Source organism: Amia ocellicauda, chromosome 5, assembly GCF_036373705.1.
Source record: "Amia ocellicauda isolate fAmiCal2 chromosome 5, fAmiCal2.hap1, whole genome shotgun sequence".
NCBI classification, from domain to species: domain Eukaryota; kingdom Metazoa; phylum Chordata; class Actinopteri; order Amiiformes; family Amiidae; genus Amia; species Amia ocellicauda.
The window spans coordinates 27,056,725-27,079,228 of record NC_089854.1 but is presented as its reverse complement, the minus strand read 5'-3'; the positions used below and the strand labels follow the sequence as shown (position 1 = coordinate 27,079,228).

Below are 22,504 nucleotides of genomic sequence, written 5' to 3'. Positions count from 1 at the left end.
TGAGTGAAAATGTTAAAATGGCAATGGGCCGGACACATTGCAAGAACAAGAGATCAAAGATGAACAAAGGAAGCTATTGAATGGATCCCAAGAGATGAAAAAAGACCTAGAAGACAACCACATAAAAGATGGGAAGATTGCATCATAAACTTTGCAGGCGTGACATGGAAAAGAGAAGCTGTAGATTGAAGCAAGTGGAAACATCTTGGGGAGGCCTTCATCCAGCAGTGAATCGATATGGGCTGATGGTGATATTTATATATATACAGCTCTGGAAAAAATTAAGAGACCACTCCAAGTTCAGAAATCAATGTTAAGTTGTCTCTTCATTTTTTCCAGAGATGTGTGTGTGTGTGTGTGTGTGTGTGTATATATATATATATATATATATATATATATATATATATATAAAAGCATAGTACATTAATTGGTATTCTCTTTTGGACATGTTGACATAAGCTTAATTCTTGGAAAAGTCTAGTGGACAGAACATTTAATTTCAGTACATATGATGAATAATAGGTCTGAATTGTACTGAAAGTGTTGTCAGAAAAAAAATTGTTGTATATATGACTTATACATATATACGCAGAGAAAGAGGGAGAGATCGGATATAAAATAACAGTCCAGAGTAATAACAATAATCATCATCTTTGGACATTTTCCCTTACAAGCATGTGCAATAGAGTAAAAGAACTTAAAGTAATAGTTAAAGCATCATGTTTTATATAAAAATGAATTGAATCACAAATTGCAAATCATGCATCTATAAAACAGTCCTTAATATTAAATACTGCTTTGTACATCACTGCTGACTGTATGATTACCTAGAAATGGTTTATAAGGAAATGTACATTAGTATTTTAAGGAGACAGCAAACCTATGTTTGACAATATTAAAGTATTACATGGTTCTTTATTCCAAAGCATGATTTTCCAACACAGCTTTACAGTTTTAACCCTCAGTGTTCCTCCGCCACTGAGATATACTGTTTCATAGCAAAAGGACAGGGAGCACCATGTTGTTGCAGTCACTTTTATTTAAGAAGTGTAGGGAGTAGTTTTTATAGGCTTTGGCATTCAAATATTTATATTAAAATTAGCATTCTGATTAAATATTCCAAACTTAAGGAATGAAACAGGCAGCATGTTAAATGTGCGTGGGTGCAACACACTTCATCTCTTCTCCATTGGAATGGAAATATGTCCGTAAATCTGACTGCTTTGTTCCTGAATTATAATATCAATACAATTGCATGGACTAATTTAGTGGGCTTGTAAAGAAAATCACAGGGATGTTGTGCATGCCTCAGCGCAACAAGGTCTTGAGTGGAATCTCATAGTATTTCATTACAGACGTTCATAGCATTAGACATTAGTTCAGTACACCACTGGAGTAGTACTGGTTGGTTTGTTAATAGAGCCTGGTTTGTCTAATTTCAGGTATCTTGTCAGGTTTCTGAAAAAGGTTTCGAATGACACCGACCAATCTCTTTGCAACTTAGTAACCACTTGAGTATGACAAAGAAAACTGAGAGTGCAAGTGCAATCATATGAGATTCTTTGGTTACACTTTAGATTAAGGTGCCATTGGTAAATTGTTTGTACATAGTTTATAAAACAGTTAGAAAATTGTTTTTATTTAATTTATAAATAATCCATAAATCCATAAGATTTATCCTTTATAAGAAAGATTTGAAACAAAATAGTGTTTTGGGAGCTGCTAAATACTTCATTCCTGGTTTTCTTATTCATGCTTTATTAATAACATATTCATGTATATATAAATAAATATTAATGTATATATGAATTCTTATAGAATTGCTAATGCTTTAGATTAAGGTGCCAATATGAATGTGGCAGCTATTCCAAAAGTTCTGGGGCCAACAATTTTCCTGAATTAGATCTATTATGACTACAGTATGTCTAAATTACCACCACTCTCATAAATAACATGTAATGGTGAACTACATTTTGATTAAAAGTTTAGATTTGTCCATCCCATAAAATACTTGCATGACTATTATACTAATGTACAATAATACTAGTAGTGCTCCTGAATGTACTCCTCAGTTTAGCTTATCAAGTTATCTACATACATATTGTGATGCAATTTTTAAGCATATATATATTAATATGTTATTTATAACGCATGAAGTAGAAAGTCAGGGTTGCAGTATTTGGCAGCTCCCAAAACAATATATATATATATATATATATATATATATATATATATATATATATATATATATATATATATATTATAACGATAAATCATATCTTCTAAAGCTTTATTGATCATTTATAAATGGTTCTTAACTGTTCTATAAACTATTTATGAACCATTTACTAATGACACCCTAATCTAAAGTGTTACTGATTCTTCCATTGAGTCCTGGCCACAATAAAGACAAAGGCAGCACAAGTCTCTGTAACAGGGGACAGAAACAAACAAATGGAAAAAAGCAGCAATCAATTTACAGCACTACTGCAACTGTTAGAAATGAGCCTGTAGTTATTCCAACTGTTTAAACTTTAATGGTGCTTCCCTACTCTGCCCGGGCTGACTGTTATTACTCTGCACATGGTTTTAGGGAAGTGTGTGTTTGGTATTTCAGGGGAGGGGGGCTTGGACTCAGTAAAGAGAGCTGGCTACAGATTTTCAAAGCAAAATTACATGCTGCTAATTTCTGCTCTCCCTCAGCCCTTTGATATCCAGTTCATTAATATTTAAACCAGCACCTTCAGCAAATTCAGAAAAACTCGGAAAGGGGATTGTGTTCTCAGGGATCCCTTAATCCCCCGAATTAGCAGTTTAATAGCAAGAAGCCATTTGTAGATTAGAGAGATCAGGCTCCCGGGACCTGCTTTTATACTCACTGCTTAAATACTTAGAATTCTAATGCTGCAGCAAGACCCTTTTTAAAGTTGCCATATCCTTCTTCTCCTGTCCCTTGCTATCTTTATGACACATTCTTCTCATCTTTTACCATCAACCATTTTTTTTTCTCTTCCCAAAACAGTGGAAATGTAATGACCCTGCGTATTAGTGCATGTTTGCATGTATAGGGATGTATGAGCATTTTCTACATCAAAGTGCTCAAATTACTGGCAGTTTTTGGTTTGTTTGTTTGTCTGTTCTTTATTTTTCTATGCAAAAGTATTACCATTATTCTCTGTCATAGGTAAGTCATCATTTTTTCACAAACAGGATATAAAATAGTTATATGTTGTGCCTTTTCTATTGTTTTTATAGAGCCCTGGAGGTTTGGGAAGTTTTAGCTGAGAATATTCATCCATAACTTCAAGCGAGATGATCATTAAAGCTCTAAAATACTGTGGAAAAAAAAGAAAAAAAGAAAAGCACAGTCTGGTCATAAATCTTTAGGTTGGAATTCGCTGCTGGATGATAGCTGACTGTCATTTTCACCACTCTCCTCTTTGCATCAGAACAGTGATTCACACAGTGTGTTTAAAAAAAGAAATAGGGGGAAAAAATCTCTGTACTGATAGAAATAAGGCTTTCCCAGAACTATACATCAAAATTGTTAAGATGTAAAGTTATAAAAGGTGTAATAAAAAACAGAAAGAAAAGCCATGGTATTTATATGTATATATATATATATATATATCATTACTTTCTGTACTGTTGAATATTTATATACATACATGATCCCAGTATTGATTCTGCTGCAGGAATGATTTTACCTGTTAATGTCAGGAGAGTCGCCTTGCCTACATCCCCACAACTGATCAAACTGTTGCCATAGAGCCATCTCCATGTACATTTCATAAAATGTGCCACAGAAAACTGTTCTCTGTTTTACATGGAGGAGATAAGCCTGACACACGGAAGGCTGTGTGTTTTTAATAATCTTGCTTGCAGAAGTAATTAACTCTGCCACTCCTAGCCGATATCATCTGTGTTTCCCTGTTTCTAACTTCTTACCCATCATAGTGTGATTGTTCTGCCTGGTTATCTTTTGTTTCTGGTTAGATTATTTAGAAGTGTTCCAGCAAAAAAAAAAAAAAAAAGGCTTCTGTAAAGACTGCTTAAAGTTGTTCTTGAGAAGGGATGATGGGGAGACAGATTAGGGTTGCAGTATTGTTGAGCAGCTTGCATTATACACCTGCCTCCTTCACCTCCTCACATTGCACATTGAGAGAATTTATTTTAACAGATTGTTTATTGCATTTAAAAGGCAAATAACATGCTGAGCAGCAATGTCATATCACTCAGAATGAGAATGATATGGACTCACTGCAGACTTCCAGAGTACAGAATCATGATGGTCATCGTTCATGATATATATTATAAAACAACTTAATTTGGTCTTAAATTAAAACAGATAAATACAAATTTTCTGCCATTAGATTCCTTTTTTCCGACTGGTTCACATGACTCCTGTAAACTGGTTTAAATGTGCCCCGGGGAATAAACAAGAAATTCAAAGCACAGAAGAAAGGAGATAAGATGAACAAACAACCTGTTTAAAAGGTTTGCAGTTGGCAAAACTTCACTGCCGCTCTATAGCCATCAGCGGCCAGGCCAGGCGTGGGCACTAAACCCCTCCAAGACGAAAGACATCGCATTCCTGCTTCACTCAGCCAGCGGGGAAAGGGAAATACAATCTTATGAGGCTTTTATTAACCAAGAGCCTGCTGCCTTAACTAGGTCCCCAGCAGCTCTTCGGGCTCTGTCCAGCAGACACATCAATAAGTTATAAAGTTGCACGCGGGGTCTTTTTCTCTTGTAATCTTTTTTAGTTTCCTTATGCCCGACAGTTACGATACAATTACCTGAACTTCAGAGCCCCGCTCAGCCACCTTACAAGCCTTCCAGGCACAGCGCCGGATGACTAAATTGTACAGTATACAGGCGCCCTTTCAAACTATATGGCGCACGGATCACTTCAGCCAATAAGGTTTCGAGGAGAGGAGGAAATATTTATTGGAAACTGCCCAGAGAGTTTTCGAATTGTGAAACGTTAATTTGAAGGTTTAAGTCCCTGCGCTACATGAAAAATATACAGTAACTACAGCCAGATCCTTTGCAGAATAATAATATGAACAGAACAGCAGCGATGACATCTAATATAATTTGAAATGTGTTGTAACTAATACACAATCTACAAAACAATGTTCAGTTAAAATGTTCTACCACTGCTATTGATAATGTGTTTATGAATGAGTAAGTGCCTCCTGGTTATTTTGTGTTTATGCTGCGGAGGGTTTAGGATCTCTTATGTTACAAGTGTTTGTGTTTTCTGGGAGATGTTTCTTAAGGGAGAGAGTGCTGTTTTATAAAAAAATAAATAAAAATGTTTTGTTTTTTCTGGCTGTTCTCCAGTCTTGTAATGGAGATCTTCGGTTGCATCGCATCAAGTCAGCAGCCTTTCCTATTTTAAACAAATACGCATTGGACCCAAAATAAATTTGAAGGATTGAAACAGAATCTGAAAGCATTACTGTTTATTTGACCCACAATGCCCCCAACAAAATCCCTTAAGGTATTGTGAAGGTTAAAGGCAGCTGTAACAAAATGCATTAGAAAATAAAATGCGGGAAGAAATCAAACCTGCTTTTCTGAAATGTAATGAGTCCACAAAAAGTTGCAAAGAACCACATGACTGCAATGATAATGTGTATTCCCAATATGTTACCTTCTGGCTTTTGCATTTGTTTGTTTATTTGTTTTACCTCAAGAAAAAGTATTGTACTATATTGGTGTAAAGCAATATAAACACATACACAATGGACTTTCTTGGGTAGATAAATTACCTTGGCTTTCTGGTAGGTGCCCTTGCCTTCAGCTGATGGCAATTATAAGAAGTTATACATACATTAATACCAGTTAGTTTTCTAACTGTGGTGATTTGGGCTAGCATTGCATCCTGGAACTGCACTGTACTCATTTTTACTGAGAAATTAGGATTTTCAAGGTGAGAGCTTTTTTTTTTTGGTATGCATTCCTACATAAGTAGTTGTATTGAGACGTATTCCTCAGCTGAAAAAAAACATAATGCATTTGATAATATTATTGTATTAGAATCATCATTTCAAACCAATACTTTATCTGTTACTTGGCCTAGATTTGTGTGCATTACTGATTTTTTTTCTTATGTTTCGTTTTTCAAAGGCGTCTGTATTCCTAGACGTTTTTCAGCACCACGTTAATGCTGACATGTGCACATCACGGTAACATATGTCTGTCTAAAAAGAACAGCTTTGTGATCAATGGGCTGTTTTGTCGGCAGTCTCTTCCTGCCTACACATTTGCTGGTTCCTTTTAACATACATTGCATACTATGTTTTTCAGAAGGCTCACAGCCCTCCTTGAACTCTGAGCTTTTTGAAGTGATAGTAATGCTTTTAATCTCTCAGTGCTATTGCGTTATATTTGTTGTAGTTGTTGTGTGTTATTTTTATTTATTTTTTATGCACAGAGCAGAGTTTATGCATTGCTGGTACCCTTAGGTAACCCACAAGCACACATCCCTGAAGCACATTCGACTGACATGGAGTAAATGGCATTGCAACAATATTAGGCATTCAAACTTACTGTAGGCCTGCAAAAATAGAATGTCTTAAATGGGGAGCGGGGGGCACACTTTATATTTAGATATTCAGTAAAAGTCCTGATACACACAGACAGAGAGAGAGAGAGAGAGAGAGAATGTTATCCCTTTTACAGCTATTGCCTGCCGATTGTTTATTTTTTTGCCATACATAAAAAGTCTCCTGCACATCACGTAAATGACACGTGAAGCGGGGACTGTCATCTTTAATGTGCCTCCTGGCTGTGACACGGCCGCGCTGGTCCGGATGACTTCAGAACCCACTCGAGTGAACCCCACAGTCGCCTTGCAGGCTCCGAGCGCAACTTGCAGCCAGCTGTTCTTCAGTATTTAACAACTGTACTCGTACACTGCAGCAGCAGCGCATTATGAGGCATCGCCAGTGGGCATTTCTGCTTTGAAAAGCACCAGCATCGCAACCATCTCAGATACAGAACCCATTTTCCCTCGCACCTGTTCCTCACGCAGCCGACTGTGTGTTCGTAGATTTAATTTAAAGAGCCTAACGCATTATGTAGGGTGTTTTTTGTTTTGTTTTTTACCAAGGATTGTCAGAACCTCAGACTTCCCAAACTGTTATTTATTGTTGATGAGTTTTGAGGGAAAGATGGTTGATTGGAAAGAAACCACAGAAATGATGAAAAAAATTCCAATAAGTAAGTTCTATAAAATATATAGTGTGTCCATTTATTTAACCCTGATATTTCGTCTTCACTGCTTCCAATACTCCTTTCAGATTTCCCCTATTCTCTGCAAAGTGAAAGGATCAATAACAGTCTTCTAATCTCAGTACCTAGACAGTTTCTGCTCTCGACAATTGAAGCTAACCTGCAGATGCCGCAGAACAACTGAACTGATTAAGACGGGCGGCAGCACAGGTCATAACTGCTGACCTCGCTGGGGTCCTGCCCAGTAGGGCCTGCTCTGTCAAGGTGAGGTGAAACCACTTCAGGTAGTTTTCCATCCCTTTACCAGAACTCTGGTAAGCAACTATTATAGAAGTGTATCAGTCTTTATTTATAAAAATAAAGGAATGTCTATCACAAAAACAATCTCTTGGGACGTTTTTGATCATTTTAATTTCTCTAAGAGAAATTAATTAGCCATCCCTTAACAATGAATGCACCCCTTTCACTAAAAGAATACACAAGATAGTTGGAAACACAGATCTACGAGACCCTCTGTCAATATATTTGTTTTAATATTCTTTCCTTACAATTATCGTTGTATTTAATTTACCTCCTGTGGCTGATGTGTTTGTTTTGTGTATGTTGTTTAATCCTTTGGACTGTCCTGACTGTCAGACAATCAGTGTTAAGCATATGTTTGTTTGGGTGTATGCAATTCTGTGTAGTATATGCATCTTGCTCAAAGACAGATGTTTACAATCGTGTCCCCTTGCAGAATATATATATATATATATATATATTTTTTTTTTTTAAAAAACCTGTTAAAAAAAAAAAAAAAAAAAGAAGGTGGAAGAGTGTGGAGAAAGTGCCTGAGGTGGTCCTGTGAGCGAAGTCAAATTATCCGCTAGACTGAGAATAAATCAGCAGTGGTTCCCGACAGAAAATTTACGAGTCGCGCTTGATAGATAATACGGGGCACCTAGATTGTGTTCAGCAGCTTCGGAGTCTCTCTCTCTCTTTCTCTCTCTCTCTCTCGCAGTCCTTCTCCATCACGCCCCCCCTCCCTTTTTCCCTCCCTTGTAACGCAATATGGTTTTTGTTCACTCGTTTCCCTTTCTTATTTACTGACTGTTCTGAGAGAAAAATGAAGTTTATGGTAATAGTGTAGTGTGCGGTAGGCAGATGTACACTGTTTCCGTCTCACTGGCTTCCTCTTGCTGTGAAAGCTCTTTCTCTTTCTTTGTGAAGGATGGCTTTTAAGGACCAACCATGCAGACTTTGCTTTAACACGGACAAGAAACATGAGTTACGATATACCAAGATTCTGTGGGCATCTATTGAGGACCTCACAATGCACTAACAGGATGCAGAAAAGCCTGGCAAGATTGCATTCACTCTGGAATGTGTTTAATGTTTTTCAAAGGAGACATCCAAACTGAGTTAGTGGGACTGTGTTTGTCCTGTGCTGCATTTTCCACATTTTACTATTAAGGCTTAGAAATGCATGTGCTTATCAGTACCCTAACCACAAAATGTCAATCAAGCCACTTCAATGAAACTGATCTGAAGAATAATTAAGTAATCATCAAATCAGCCGCTGGCTAATTATAAATGAACCTCTGATAATGTGCTACAATTATGGCTGCAACCTTGCTTTAACACATATGTTGTAGAATGGGCATCATTTTACAACATTTTTAGGAAATATTTTGTAATTAGCCAGTGGTTGATTTGATGTTAATTTAATCAACTTTATTAGAAAGGCCTGATTGATGGCTTGGTTTCAAGCTGACAAACATGGTTGGTTAGTTGTTGTAATTATACTCTTAGTTTGATTTCATTTTATTTTAAACCAGGGGGTCGCCGTTGAGAAGGATCGTAAGAAAGGGGATCTCTCGGTCAGGAGTGTGTGGCACACCTGTGTTGTTGTGCCCATGTGGTGTACAGCACGTCATGCTGTGAATGCTCATACTCACTCCTGTCAGCCACCAGGACATTCGTGTGAGAATAATTTGTGCTGAAAATCATAACCTGCATTTCAGCAAGTTAAAAGTACGCGTACAGCTCAGCCTAGCCCCATATTTCACAAAGGCAGATTTTTGTGCAGCATTTTTACCATGCTTGCTTCAATTGCTTCCCTCCCAGCTGCGTTCACACCGACCCCTGCCTGCTTTCTCACACTGTGCGCTCCAGAGAAGCCAGTGAGAAATGCATCTGCTCCATTGCAAAGAGCAGCGCTAGGTGCAATGCAAAGTTTAATGAATGTTTCTAGCTGCAGCTCACTCAGGTAGGCTGCTCCAAACTGGAGATGAATAGAGCCAATGTTGCTATGGGGCTTGCTGTTACCTAAATCCAGCCCTTTTAACCAGCTGCTGATACATTTTTCATGAGGCTAAAATAGAACGCGAAATGCGAGGAGTCGGTTCAAAGTAAGAAAATATGTTATTAAATATGCATGGAAAAGTGGCAAAAAAGGGGAAATCATTTTTTCTGATTGGTAAACTACTATAATACAATATAGTCTCCCTAAATCTGCAGTGTTCACTTGCATAGAGGTATGTTTACTTTTTATATATACACTAATCAACAGCACCTTAGACTTAAATACACCCAAACACAAGTATATTACTAATGTAAGTGCATACCAGTGACTTTTGATTTTGATTTGATTTGACTTAACATGTCATCTCAGGACTGTCTGGGCACTACCGATGCTACATGCAAGACTTCACCATGTTCTGATTCTTTAAAATGAACATCCTTCATGCTGTTTATGAGTTTAAGAAATGTATAGATCCATTATATTCATGAAGATGAAGAACCAAAGGCCTCTGTGATCGAGTGCTTGACACTACAGATGGACTTGTATCTCGCAGCTGTAGAAGGTGATGTATGCTGCTTTTGACAGAGCTGCTGAATGTTATGGCCAGTCTCTATTCCTGTGGGAGTCGGCCTGCTGCCTGGAAAGGCCTTCATCTTTGCTTCTGCCTCCCAAACCCGGCGCTGATGTCGGTGAACTGAATGAAATAGTACTGTGTCAGGCCCTCTATTATACACCATGGCCAAATTCTATAACTGTGCTTTCATGGCTACAGCTACAGGGGGCATGGATGGGACAGCCTTATGGGCTCACATTGCACCGCAGAACTGTGCTAAGGTATCATCGCATTATATGTACATGCATGTGTGTGTGTGTGTGTGTAGTTTTATGTTCCAAAGCAATAAAATAATAATTTGCAAATATGTGAAAAGACCAGTGGCTTTGTTACAGGGCCAGAAGATATTTCATAAGAAAGGTTGCAAACAAGAAAATGTCTTTTGGCCCATCTCTCTTGTATGGTTGTAAGTAACATATTGATCCAAGGACCTCAATGAGCTGCTTCTTGAATGACCCCAGTGATTAACACAACACGATTAGGTAGTTAGTTCCAGATAATAGATATATATATAACCAGAAATGTGTAATTACATTTCTTTATTTTGAATCGTTGCTTTAAGTTTATTTGCCTTGATGCTTGGACAGTGCTCTGTCTAGATGTCAAATATATTCTCTTTGAATTACTGTTACAGCAAGAGTGTGTAAATTATGTGCATTTCAGATCTGTGTGTTGCTCCAGGTAGACCAGGTTCACTCCAGTCTGTGGTAAAGTTTGGGGTACCTCATCGACATTGTGTGGTTGTCTAGCAGCCAAAGGGAGTAATCCTGTCTGATAGTACGTTCTTTAGAAAAACTTTAGCCGAGTCTTCCCGACTGGCTTTGTTATAGTTGAATATACTACTTTGGTATTATTCTAATTAAATCAGGCCCTGCAGGTTCCTTGTCCACCTATCTATTGGGGGAATACATTTCTCCCTATCAAGCCTTTTATTTCTCAAAAAACAAAGTGAAGAACTGCAAACTGCTTATTATTGATTGATGATTGTTTTTAACTTTTATTTAATGCATTAAAATGATTCTTGTGTAAACTGTAAGTCGCCCTGAATAAGGGAGCCTGCTAAGAAATAAATAATAATTATTGGCCTAACATGTCTGCATTAACAGCCCCAACAGCACCATGATATTTAGTGAATTTCAAACTAATGGTGAAACACACATATGTATATATTCTAATACAAATAACTATGGGAAATCTCAGTGGTCTGCAGACATTTTATTTTCCAGAATATAACATTACGTGAATTAAATGTAGCGTGAAAACTTTATTTAGATTAAAATGCAGCATCATGTTTTTCCCTGGACACCACTCCATTATTAACATGCTATTAGAGATAATTTGAACCTGAGATAGTAACAAATTACTGTGAAAGAATTCATTGAACACTACACAAAAAGGAACTATTAGGTATGCATTAATCATGAAATACTAATTAGTTTGTAACATTTAAATTCTACATTTATACACCAATCTAATAATCCCAAACACAACGAAGGTGCTTGCACAATGGTATGCTAATTAGGTAGCAATTATATTTTTAATTATTTCCTAATAAACTCATTTTACTCGAGTCATGATATGTTATTCTCCCTGCTAATAAAACCCCAGCTCAGTATGGGGTCCGAATCTCAAAGCTAATTTACTCTCATTTAATAAAAAAAGGAAAAAACATATATTCTTGATTACGCTAAAAGTTCTGAAAGTATGCAGAACATCAAGGGCTGTTTGTATGAAATGGCTAATTTGATGTACTGTGATGTAACTACTACTTTATCTTTTATTACTTTTAATAAATTCTGGATTATCAATCAACCAGGCACTGGAGTGGATTTCATTTTTCCAAGATCCTGTTATTTCAGATACATATCCCAAAGGAAAATATTTTACCACAGTGCCACACATCTAGTGCTCATGTGCTTCAGATACTCCCTACTTCCCTCAGCAACTGATGTGTAAATAAAAGACCCCACAAAGTCATGGGGGGGGCTGCCTAAGGTTATAGTACAACAGTGTGCAGCAGGCTGTGATCTCATAGGACAAAACTAAGAAGGAATGAGTCATCGGACATTTTTAAATGCGTAATATAAAATAAGAAACTACAAGCTATTTATTAATTTAAAAAATAGATGTATATATGTGTTGTGAATTCAGCTTCTGCCGTGCACCCCTTACCAAAGTGGATGCAAGATGAACAAGAACTTTTGAGCAAAACAAAATACAATAAAATACAAAAATCTAATAAAACTAAAATATGTCAAATACAAAGAGAGACCATTACCTGGGCAGTCTTGTCTCAGCTAGAGCTTTGCATTCAATTAGGTGTTGGTTGGTAATGGTTTCTCATCTTGCCTACTAAACTGTCCAGCTTCTCCTCAGCATGACCCAACCTGACCAAACCCAAACCTAAACCCAACACCCATGTTCCTGTCATCTGGGTGAAACAGTTCCCCCTCTGTCCTGTAATCTCTGCTGATGATCAGATAAGCAGCCCTGCGCTCGGGTGTCTGCGTGGCTCTTCTCACTATCGGTTTCCACAACATCTAGGCTGTCTGGTCTGTGGGGGTATCAATCGCTAAGAGACACTTCCTCCTCCCCGCACCCCCCGTGTGGCCCCCGGTGCTGCGTCAGTGAGTCGTCAGTGCTGTGCGTGAAGCCAGTTCTCCTGCTTGCGTAGCCTTGTCCTTAAAACTAACTTCTGTTGCATTTGTCAAGACTTTATTCAATTTGCAGTACTTGTGTGCTCCCACTGCTGTCAGACAAGGTAAATAAGGCAGTGCATATTCTTCTTTAAAAAGTTATTTAAAATATGTAGAATGAAATCAGATTAGTCCCAGAACCACTTTTTTTTTCTCTCTCTCAGAACATTTGTAATTGACTTTAAGAGGGCATTTGCAGTTTGTTTGGGTCTGTATTGTGCCTCAATGTTTAAACACACAAAATGAAGTAATTGATTACACTTGAATGAAATTACACAGTTGTTTAAGAGCTGTACCTTTTGTGGTAATAACACTTTGGAAAGAAAACATTTCTGCGCTTTATCTGCCCAGACTTTCATCGTTTGACTGAATGTACACTGTTAGCCGCTGTAGCAAATTAGATGCCTAGAACTAGCCTAGCAACCTTTGTGAAACACATGAAAGATTAAATCTGAACTAACGTAAACTGATGAGCAACTTTGGTCAGATAGGACAGGACTAGGTTTGCTGCAATATAATCCCCTCCTCAGTCCCTAGTGTTTGAGAGTGAAATGAAAGCAGCTCAATAGATGTAACCATGGTATGAGGGCAAGCACTTTGGACTTCACCCAAACCAACTCGGAATATCATATCTCACCCAGAAAGTCATCTTGGGCACTTTACAGATCATAACAGATCATCATGGGGATTAGGGAAGAACCGCACATGGACTGGAAGAGATCACAACGAGGTGACTGAAAGAGCAGAACGATGCCTGGCTCTGATATCTCAGGCTCTTGTCATCTGAATTTTCCTTTTATTTTGTTTCCTACTCTTTTCATTTACTGTGATGTGTATTCTGGACCTCTGGTTTTGTTCCCACTCGGGCTGTTTTTGAAAAGGGCTTCTTGCAGAGACATTTGGACACCAACGCACATTAGCAGACTGGTCATTGATTGAAGATCAGCGATGTCCTTTTCACAATTATTTTAGACAATGTTTTTCTTTCTTTTTGGTTTCAGATATGCTGTGATCCCAGGAGTAGTTAAAATTGCCTATTCAAAATCCAAGCAGTAAAATTAACATTCACAAGCTCAACAGGATGGCAAAGTGAAAACAGAAAAGTAGTAGAAATAAGATACTGATTATCTCATTGATTACCAAATGTTGAGGTAAAATGGGAAGAAAAGTTTGAAGAGAGAAGGGCTGTGGAACACATGACTTTCTCTTATTATTTTTCCACCTTGCAAAGGACATGAACCTTTAGGGATGAAGGCAGTAGAATTCCTAATGTTGCAGGTTTCCTGTCAAGTTTTAGCCCCCTTTGATTTGCGTGAGCTCTCCTGATTTCATATGCAGCTCTATCAACTGGGACATTCCTTTTGAAAGTCACTTTCCAGTAGACGGCAGTGTCTTTAGCATAAGGTTGCTATGTACGGCCACATCCGTCAGGCAATTGTACCTTTTATACTCTCCCGTATTTTAAATGCAGTCTCTCCCCTCACTCCCTCCCCCTTTTTGTAGCTGGCTTTTGCATTGTGTCAATAAACAAGAAAGTATCTGTCATGAGAATAAGAAAAAAGAAATATTTCTATAAGTTCAAACCATCTTTGAAGTTAGGGCTTGGCTGCTTTGAAGTCTCAATGTCATAGGGCTTTTAAGTTCTCGTAAAGCAGAAGGCAAAATTAAAACTTCCCACTGAACTTTTTAGACAATGTTACATCAAGATCAATACAGAAGCAATCTCTAGAAAAGAAAAAAAAAAAACAACAACAACCCCTACAGCCATATTTGTGTTAGTTATTATGAAGATCACATACTTAAACCCCTTGTGTTTTTAAAGTCTAGATTTCAGATCGCTGTGTTATCGAGCAACTTAAAATAACACTGCATTTAATCAGATCAACTTCTTCTGACTTCAATGATGTTATAAAAAAAAAAACTTTGCAGATGAAGTGCAACTATATTGAGATACAGCTCTTGCATTCTCCAGTCACCTCACCTGGGGTTTGTTATCAAAATTGAATTTTAAACAAATGTGTATTCAGTCAGCGCGGTATTTGTAAGAAAAGCAAATCAATCAATTAGTCCAAAATTCATAAATACCACTGCTGATAGCACAATAAAACGTAAACGTGTTCTGTTCATTACATCAGTTAAAGAATAGGTTATACATGCTGAACATTACTGTACACTAAACTGTCACAGGCAATGAGGAACTAAACATAGTTTTTTCCTATTATCAGTTACTGATTTTGTAATTACTGTTACATACACATACAATATGCCCCTATCACTTTAATCCCACATTTATTTGCAGTTAATATGAAGGTGAATCTATCTCTTCTCTGTACCGAGGGTAAAAACAGGGGTTTTCTTATATATTTAGTAGGGTTGTGACGAAGTTCAAATCCGCATTCGCAGATGTCGAACTTCGCACATGTTTAGCAAATCCGAACTCCGTCGAATACTAAACCAAACGAATTCGAATTTGTAGCAAAATATCTACCATTGCAACACGCACATGCATGAAGTCAGCCTGCTCATTCACTCAGTAGGGGTCCATGAGGTCCGGGGCGGGGTTGGGGGTTGTGTGGGCTGATGAAGTGAGGTCCAAGGGGGGTGCTGGGTTGGGGGCACTGGTGAAGTGAACTCTTAATGAAAGCACTGAGGGGAATTTACAATGAGGAAAAGAATCCCCCATATTTTTACTTTTGCTCGCTATTTCATATCCTTCCCCCCCCCACATTTCCCCCCATGCAATATTTCCCCCCATTTTTGGCAACCCTGGCAAAGTCTGGTTTACACACCCGAGAATAACTCAAACACTTCCATCCGGAGTCTAGGGCTGTCATGTGACGTGTTCAAATTAAACCGCTATCTGTGCCTTGCAGCTTTAATATTTTGTATTAGTGTTTTAAAGGTAGGATTACAACATGGTGTAAAGTATCTAACGGTGCACAACAAATCCACAAGATAGAAAGCATAATGATAGAAAAAAAAGCTTTGCGCATAATTATTAACATACAACATTGCTAACAGTTAAACGTCCATCGTCAGCTTACTTTACCTTGAAATCTTGCACTTCTATAATGGGGTCATTTAAGGATATATAGGACTAAAACTGTTTATATTTGTAATTTTCATTTTGTCCTCATTTTTACACCATTTACTCTATTATATGGGTTTGACCCTGTCCTTCTCTGGGTGTTTTTTCTTGACCACATAACTGATGCCAAACCTGCCCGCGCATCATCACTTCACAGTTAAACCCTGCATGTCAACCCCCCTGTGAGAAATGCTTGTGTTTTTAAAATGTTTTGTACAACTACTAGCCTAACTACATGTAAGTAGTAAAGTGACTAGTAATAGTAGTATTAGATACATGTTAAGAATTTAAGAAACCATGTTGAATAGTAACGTTTGTTAATTAAATTGTCCATTTGAAAAATGAAATATTTTATTTTTTTTAAATGAAAACTGTAGCAAATTGATTTTACAGTAGTACTGGCAAATACAAAATGCCCCTCAACCTACAACTAAATACGCTACGTCCGCATCCGCATTCGCATCCGCATTCGATGGATTTAATGCTTTAAAATCCGCATTCAATGGATGTGGATTTCCGTCAGCTCCGTCACATCCCTAATATTTAGGAAACCGAGTGGGTTACATTGTGAAAGTCAAAGTACATACATGCCCTTTCCTATCCTCTTCTGTGTGCCCAATCCCGGAATCTGTTTTCCGTAGAGAAACTAAATATTTTATCATTGATCTGATGTGATTTTCTTCTGCAGGACTGGTTCAGCCTGCGTGCGCCTGTCAGCCCTCTAGCCCTGTACCCACACACACTGGCAGACCGCTTCGGTGGGTGCCCGTCCTTAACGACCTCCCAGTCGCCGTGCTATCTCTTCCAGCTGACCCCTCGCTAAACCTCTCTCAACCTCCACTGGCCCACTCAGGAAGGAGAGACAAAGGTCACAGGGGTCAGCAGCAGGTTGGCCTCACTGTTATTACATTCCCTTGCCCTTGCAGGTTTCAATTTTCTGCTCCTCGGCTCTGGTTATTTTTCGAGCGGCATTTCTGGAGAGCTTTTAAGGTGCTTTATTGGCAGCAGTAATCCAATCCTTCAGCGGACAGCTAAGCCTCAGACGGCACCCCTCTCGCCCTCCACCTTCCTTCCTGTCTTCCAGCACTGTGGGATTATCAACAGTATAAACCAGCCTGGCTTAGGAGGCCACCTTTAACCCGAGGTTGTTATGGAAAGAAGAACTGAAAAGCTTCGAATATTGACGTCTTGATGTCCTTCGCATTCATTTGACGCCAATACGTTGTTTCGCTGTGGCTACAATGAGGTTCTTCTGTTGTTTCTATGGCACCCGAGGTTTGGCATGGGGGTTAGGTTTAGCCCTTGACAGCTTTGTGTGTACTCTGATTTGTGGAAACTGTCTCCTTCAGGGCAGATGGCTAGCCTCTCCAATACCAGGCCAACAGAAGGTTAAGGTGGACTATTTAGCATTTTATTTTTTTCATTTGTGTGGAAAAGAAACTGATACCAAATTGGTTTCAACCCCATCTGGAACGGTTTTGACATTGTTTTAACTCATGGAAAGAAACAGGTTGGTTTCAATATGTTTGCAAATAGTAATGAATGGTCAAATAAAATAAACAACAATTCTGATGGCATACTATTTGTACTATGTTAATCCAATAAATATGCACACACTCCTCAGAATTTACCTTCATACTGGGAGACACAGCCAACAATTATAAAACAGTGTGACGTTCCCTTGAATCCTTTCTACTAAATTAAAATCGACAAGCTGTAAAGGATAGGGACTGGCTGTGCAGTCCAAGCCAAAGACATGCAGCATTTTAAATATTAGTTTTAATGGTGAACCTATATTTAAGAAAGCCTTCCCAGATTTTGTTTTCTAGAAGTTATTCAATCAGCCTAATTCCATTACTATACTGCACAGAAAACAACAGTAATTACAATGAGAAAGATAATTATACAACTATTAACAACGTTATCAATAAGAGGCCAATTTCATGTTCCCTTCATTCTTACATGCAACGTTATACAGAGATCCTACTCAACACTGAGATCTGAGCACAGAATTCCCCACAATATAATGCTTGTGTAAATAAAATAGAGACGAAGGTTCACTAACCTAAATCTGATTTTCTGTCACCTTAAATTTTCAAATTATTTAAGTAATACTACTTTTTTACCAGAACTACATTTTACTTAGAATAACCCCTGCAACATTCATTACCTTACATCTGCGTTGTTTTTATAAAGTGTAGGACATCAGCATGTGTAAAAGGATAATATTTGCTTTTCCTCATGAAACTGCATCATTTTCATCCAGGAGAAATGTATCCAGTATCCAGGTATGTGTGCATTAGTTCATTTAAACTAATATTGTTTATTTCTGTATGTAAAGAGAAATGTGAATTCAATGAAACATCAATTAAACAGGTGGCAGACATGCAATATAGTGATGCATAATGCATAATCATGCATCCCATTCCATTTAAGGTGCCGGGATCAAAACTGTGCATTTTTGTGTATGCGCTCACATGTTCACATAATACTGAATGGTCTGATTTACACAGAAACATTTCAAAAAAATAATAAATAACAAAGGTCCCATTTTCTTCCAAATCTGTTTACCAACATGCATAGCAGCGAAACACATTTCAAAAGAGCTAGGATTCCTTTGTATGTTCAATGTGCTGTAGGAAAGCTCAGCGTTCCTTTGCCATTCATACACATCATAAGTCATTTTTAATTACTAGCTATTAACAGTGTGGAGTCGGGGCTGTGGGCTGGCCATTAGACTGTAGAGCCTCTTCTGTTCTTTTGACAGCAAACAACAGCCAACTGGTAAATAGCACTATTTTGGCATGAAAACAGCACAGATCGTATTGTTGCTACAGTGTAGCTGTAATTGCATGACCACTGTTATTACATTAACATTGTAATTACTCTATCAATACCAACAGTATACAGAATACATACTATGTTGCTGTCCTGACTGCAGGTACTGTATTGAGAGAGTAAGGATGCTAGTTAGAGGGGTGCATTACCCAAAGTTTTAGGTTAATACTCAAATGTGTGCAACGCTGGTTAAAAAAAAATAGGTACGTGGGCAGAAAGGAAGAAGGAGCTGTCACTATGTGGCAGAGTACCTGAGACTCCTAAAGAAATAAAATCCAATAGATTGGAATGAAACAATGCAGAACTTGCAGAGAATCAATTACAAATGGTAAAACCTTTAATTAGTGGCTGCCCAGAAAGGTTTAGGGTACAGATTTCATCAGTGTACTTGTAGCCACATTGTAGCCCTTGATAATACGATGTGCTTCAGGCAATTTGTATAATCTTCAAGATGGTGTCAGTGTACGGTTAGCATAGGTGCCAGAGATACTCATTGGGTATATCAAAGGGATGTCTGTTTTTACAATACTCTGAGAACTCTGCATGGGGGAAATGTTTTCTTTCTCTTACCAAAGATCAAGATTGCCGCAGTACTTTTTTAGCAACGTATTTGTATAAACCGCTATCTGAAGGCAACTTTGCATTATTAAGAACAATCATTGACTTGACAGATTTAAAATATTAATATTGTGAACATAAAACCGCTACTGTTCTCGGCCATCATGGTCTTTATTTACTAAGACATTGTGGCATTTTGAAAGTTATTTAATGCATGCTGTGCATGTAATGGCTTTTAATTCTATTATTATTTAACTGTATTGTTCTTTTTTCATAAACTGAAGGGAATGCCTTAATCATATCAGTGAACTTTAATCTGAATAATTGTAATACTTTTAATATTTGTTCTGTTATTATTATTATTATTAGTTGTAGTAGTAGTAGTATAGATTTTTAATTTAAAAGCAAACTGTGTACTGTCTGCATGTATTTTTAATTGCTAAAGTATGTACATGCATTTAACCATGCATACTAAACTGCAGGTCAAAATCCAGTAGGGCTTTACTGTGCATACATTAGTGTACTGGAATTCACTCCTAATCTCCTTGAACAAAATAAGTCATTACATTGCCTTGAGTTCAGTCACAATGTTTTTCATAGAAGCTGTAAAAGAGATAAAAACCACACTTCCTGCTTCTGCCACAGCATATTGAATCGGCGTTTCTTTGATTAGGAAAAAGACCTGTGTTATTTGCTGTAGTTTAAAACTATCAATGGGGATTTAAAGGTTAAACTGTTCCTTAAGCAAATTCCAATAAGTCTGACTGTAATGTTTTCTTGTGAGGTTGAACATCAGCTATTGTAGATTCCCAGACTGGATGCTGCGCTGTTTGGGATTATTTGTCTCTTAGATCTTTGCAGGAAGGTATTACTTATACATCATGTAGTAAGAGATTTGAAGACTTGCTTTCTGGACTATTGACTATTGACTGCATCAAATAATAAATAAGCATGGCACCAGAACAAAATCATAACGGAGTGGAATCTGGAATGATAGTAATAACGACGGCCAACCCAGTAAACCGTGGTTAAGGCATGGTAAGTTAGGGAATATTGATTGTTTAACATCGGGGAAGAGAGGCACACTTCTACATCAGCACAGAAATGGATCATGGGGTTTCGTCAGGAGTGAACGTGCCTTTTATCAGTCCCAGCTGAAAATAATTCAAACGTAAAAGCCTTTGGGGGTGTTTGTGTGGGGGTAGGATTGTTTACTCAATTCTGTTGTGTTAAACCCTTGACATTCTTTAAATCAGAGCTTTCACCCCTTGTAAACTTTTGATCACATCAAAGCGTAATTAAAATCCCAATGTGTTTCAGCTTCTACAACAACACTTATCACTTAGACTCACTTGGATTTGCATATTTTTTTATTTATTTTTTTGCTGCTCCTCCTGTTAGATTAGCTCAGCCACAGTTGCCAGGGATGTGTTCAAAGTGATGTCTTTTCATGTTGTTTATTCTCTGTCTTTCAAAGCAAGTTATGTTTAGGGAAGAAGAAGTGGCTAAAATGTGAAGTCCCAAGGTAAATGTGTTTTCTTTTTGGTTGTTTGTTTTCTTTTCTTTTCTGGTTTACAAAGGCATCTGCAAGGTGTCCCCAAAATGTCTGTGCCTTAAACATGCACAAGCACCCAGCCAAAACAGAGAAAAAAACTAGTTACCAGTGTTGTTATAAAAGATCACAGTACTTCTTAATAAATAACCTATGCATTGCCACAGAACATATACAGTAATACAGAATAGGTGAAAGAGAAAAAGGTTTGGCTACGCCGCTGTATTTCAAATATTCCCCTGACGAATGATGGCAGCTGAAGAATGAGGTCTCCAAACTGCCCTCCTTAAAACTTAAAACTAATAAGAAGGGAAAGACAGCATTCAAATGTTCAGTTCAGATTTAATAAATCACTCAGGGGCTCATATCTTGAGTCTGTTTCTTTCTTTGCATCTTATGAACATGAACATCCTTTTAGGATATGGTTTTAGAACCCTGAAGCGAGTCATTTGCACTCACTGGGCAAATACTTACTGCACTTTTGTCCTTACTTTTGGGAAATCAAACAGCATATGCATTTATGTCTTATTAACAAGAGGGCTGTTCTTTGGAGTCTTTAGAAAAACAATAAGAGCGAGCTTTATATGGTTCTGAGTTATCAGTTATCAGAGTTATGTACTCTCTTTGTAAGTAATACAAAATTGTGGCAAAGAAAACAGCAATTAAGAGACCTTGATAACTTTCAGTGTGCAAATGAATCTATTTGCTCCCCGTATCTGTATTAATTATATATAAGTATATTTATTTTTAATTGAATTTTTTGTCAGATTATATCTATTGTTGTAATTCTATTTTTAAAAAAGCCTAATCTAATCTAAATCTGTATTTAAAAATTAACCCAATGAAGTAAATGTGTGCAACATATATATTTCAAATTTTAATCTCCCCTCACCCCTATATGTTACTCTGCAGATTTCTGAAATATTCTGAAATACAGTATATGTTCCAGTGTTATGTTTGCCTCGCAGGAAAATAAGAGGCCAAAAGAGATCATTTTAAGTGTAGCTGACCTTGTAACAATCTAGAGAGAGATCTTTTGTTGATATATATAATTGTCCATGGATTCTACTCTCACATTCAGGACAACTTATATTGTTCTACAGTTAGAAACATAAAATGTCAATAACAACAAAGTATGCCCACAAAAATCTCAGTAGTTCTTTTTCTTTATGTTTGAAACTAAACATAATAAAACAGTAAATAGGGAGTGAGTTTAAATGAGGATCCGTCTATTTTGCCTGGATTTTGTTTTTTCATTCCTGTAACATGAAAGCAAGGAGAATTGATTTAACCAAATAAATTCCAGATTGCTGACCAGTCCCATGCAGTTGGTCTGCAAGAATACCTGATGCTGAGCTCACAGGCTCTTTAATAAACATTAGAAGGTGTGGAGAGAGGGAAGCAGGCCAGCAGGTATTATAGGTATCTACAATACGGGCACATCTGGCGTCTTTGGATCTAAAAGGTAATCCTACAGAGCCCACACCGTGTTGAGCCTCAACTGTGTCTCATATCAATTCAGCATTTTTAAATCTTACTCTTAAAGCAAATTGTTGCTTTCTAAATCCTTAGCAGTAGCTCAATAAAAATAAAAAAGGAAAACATTTACAATACAAACTAACCACAGTGG

General features: G+C 37.5%; 1 protein-coding gene across 4 annotated transcripts in view; it reads left to right on the top strand.

Moving 5' to 3' along the window:
* Positions 1 to 22,504, top strand: part of rbfox3a (RNA binding fox-1 homolog 3a) — a 466,772-nt gene that overhangs the window by 321,427 nt on the left and 122,841 nt on the right. The gene's annotated exons all lie outside the window — the stretch shown is intronic.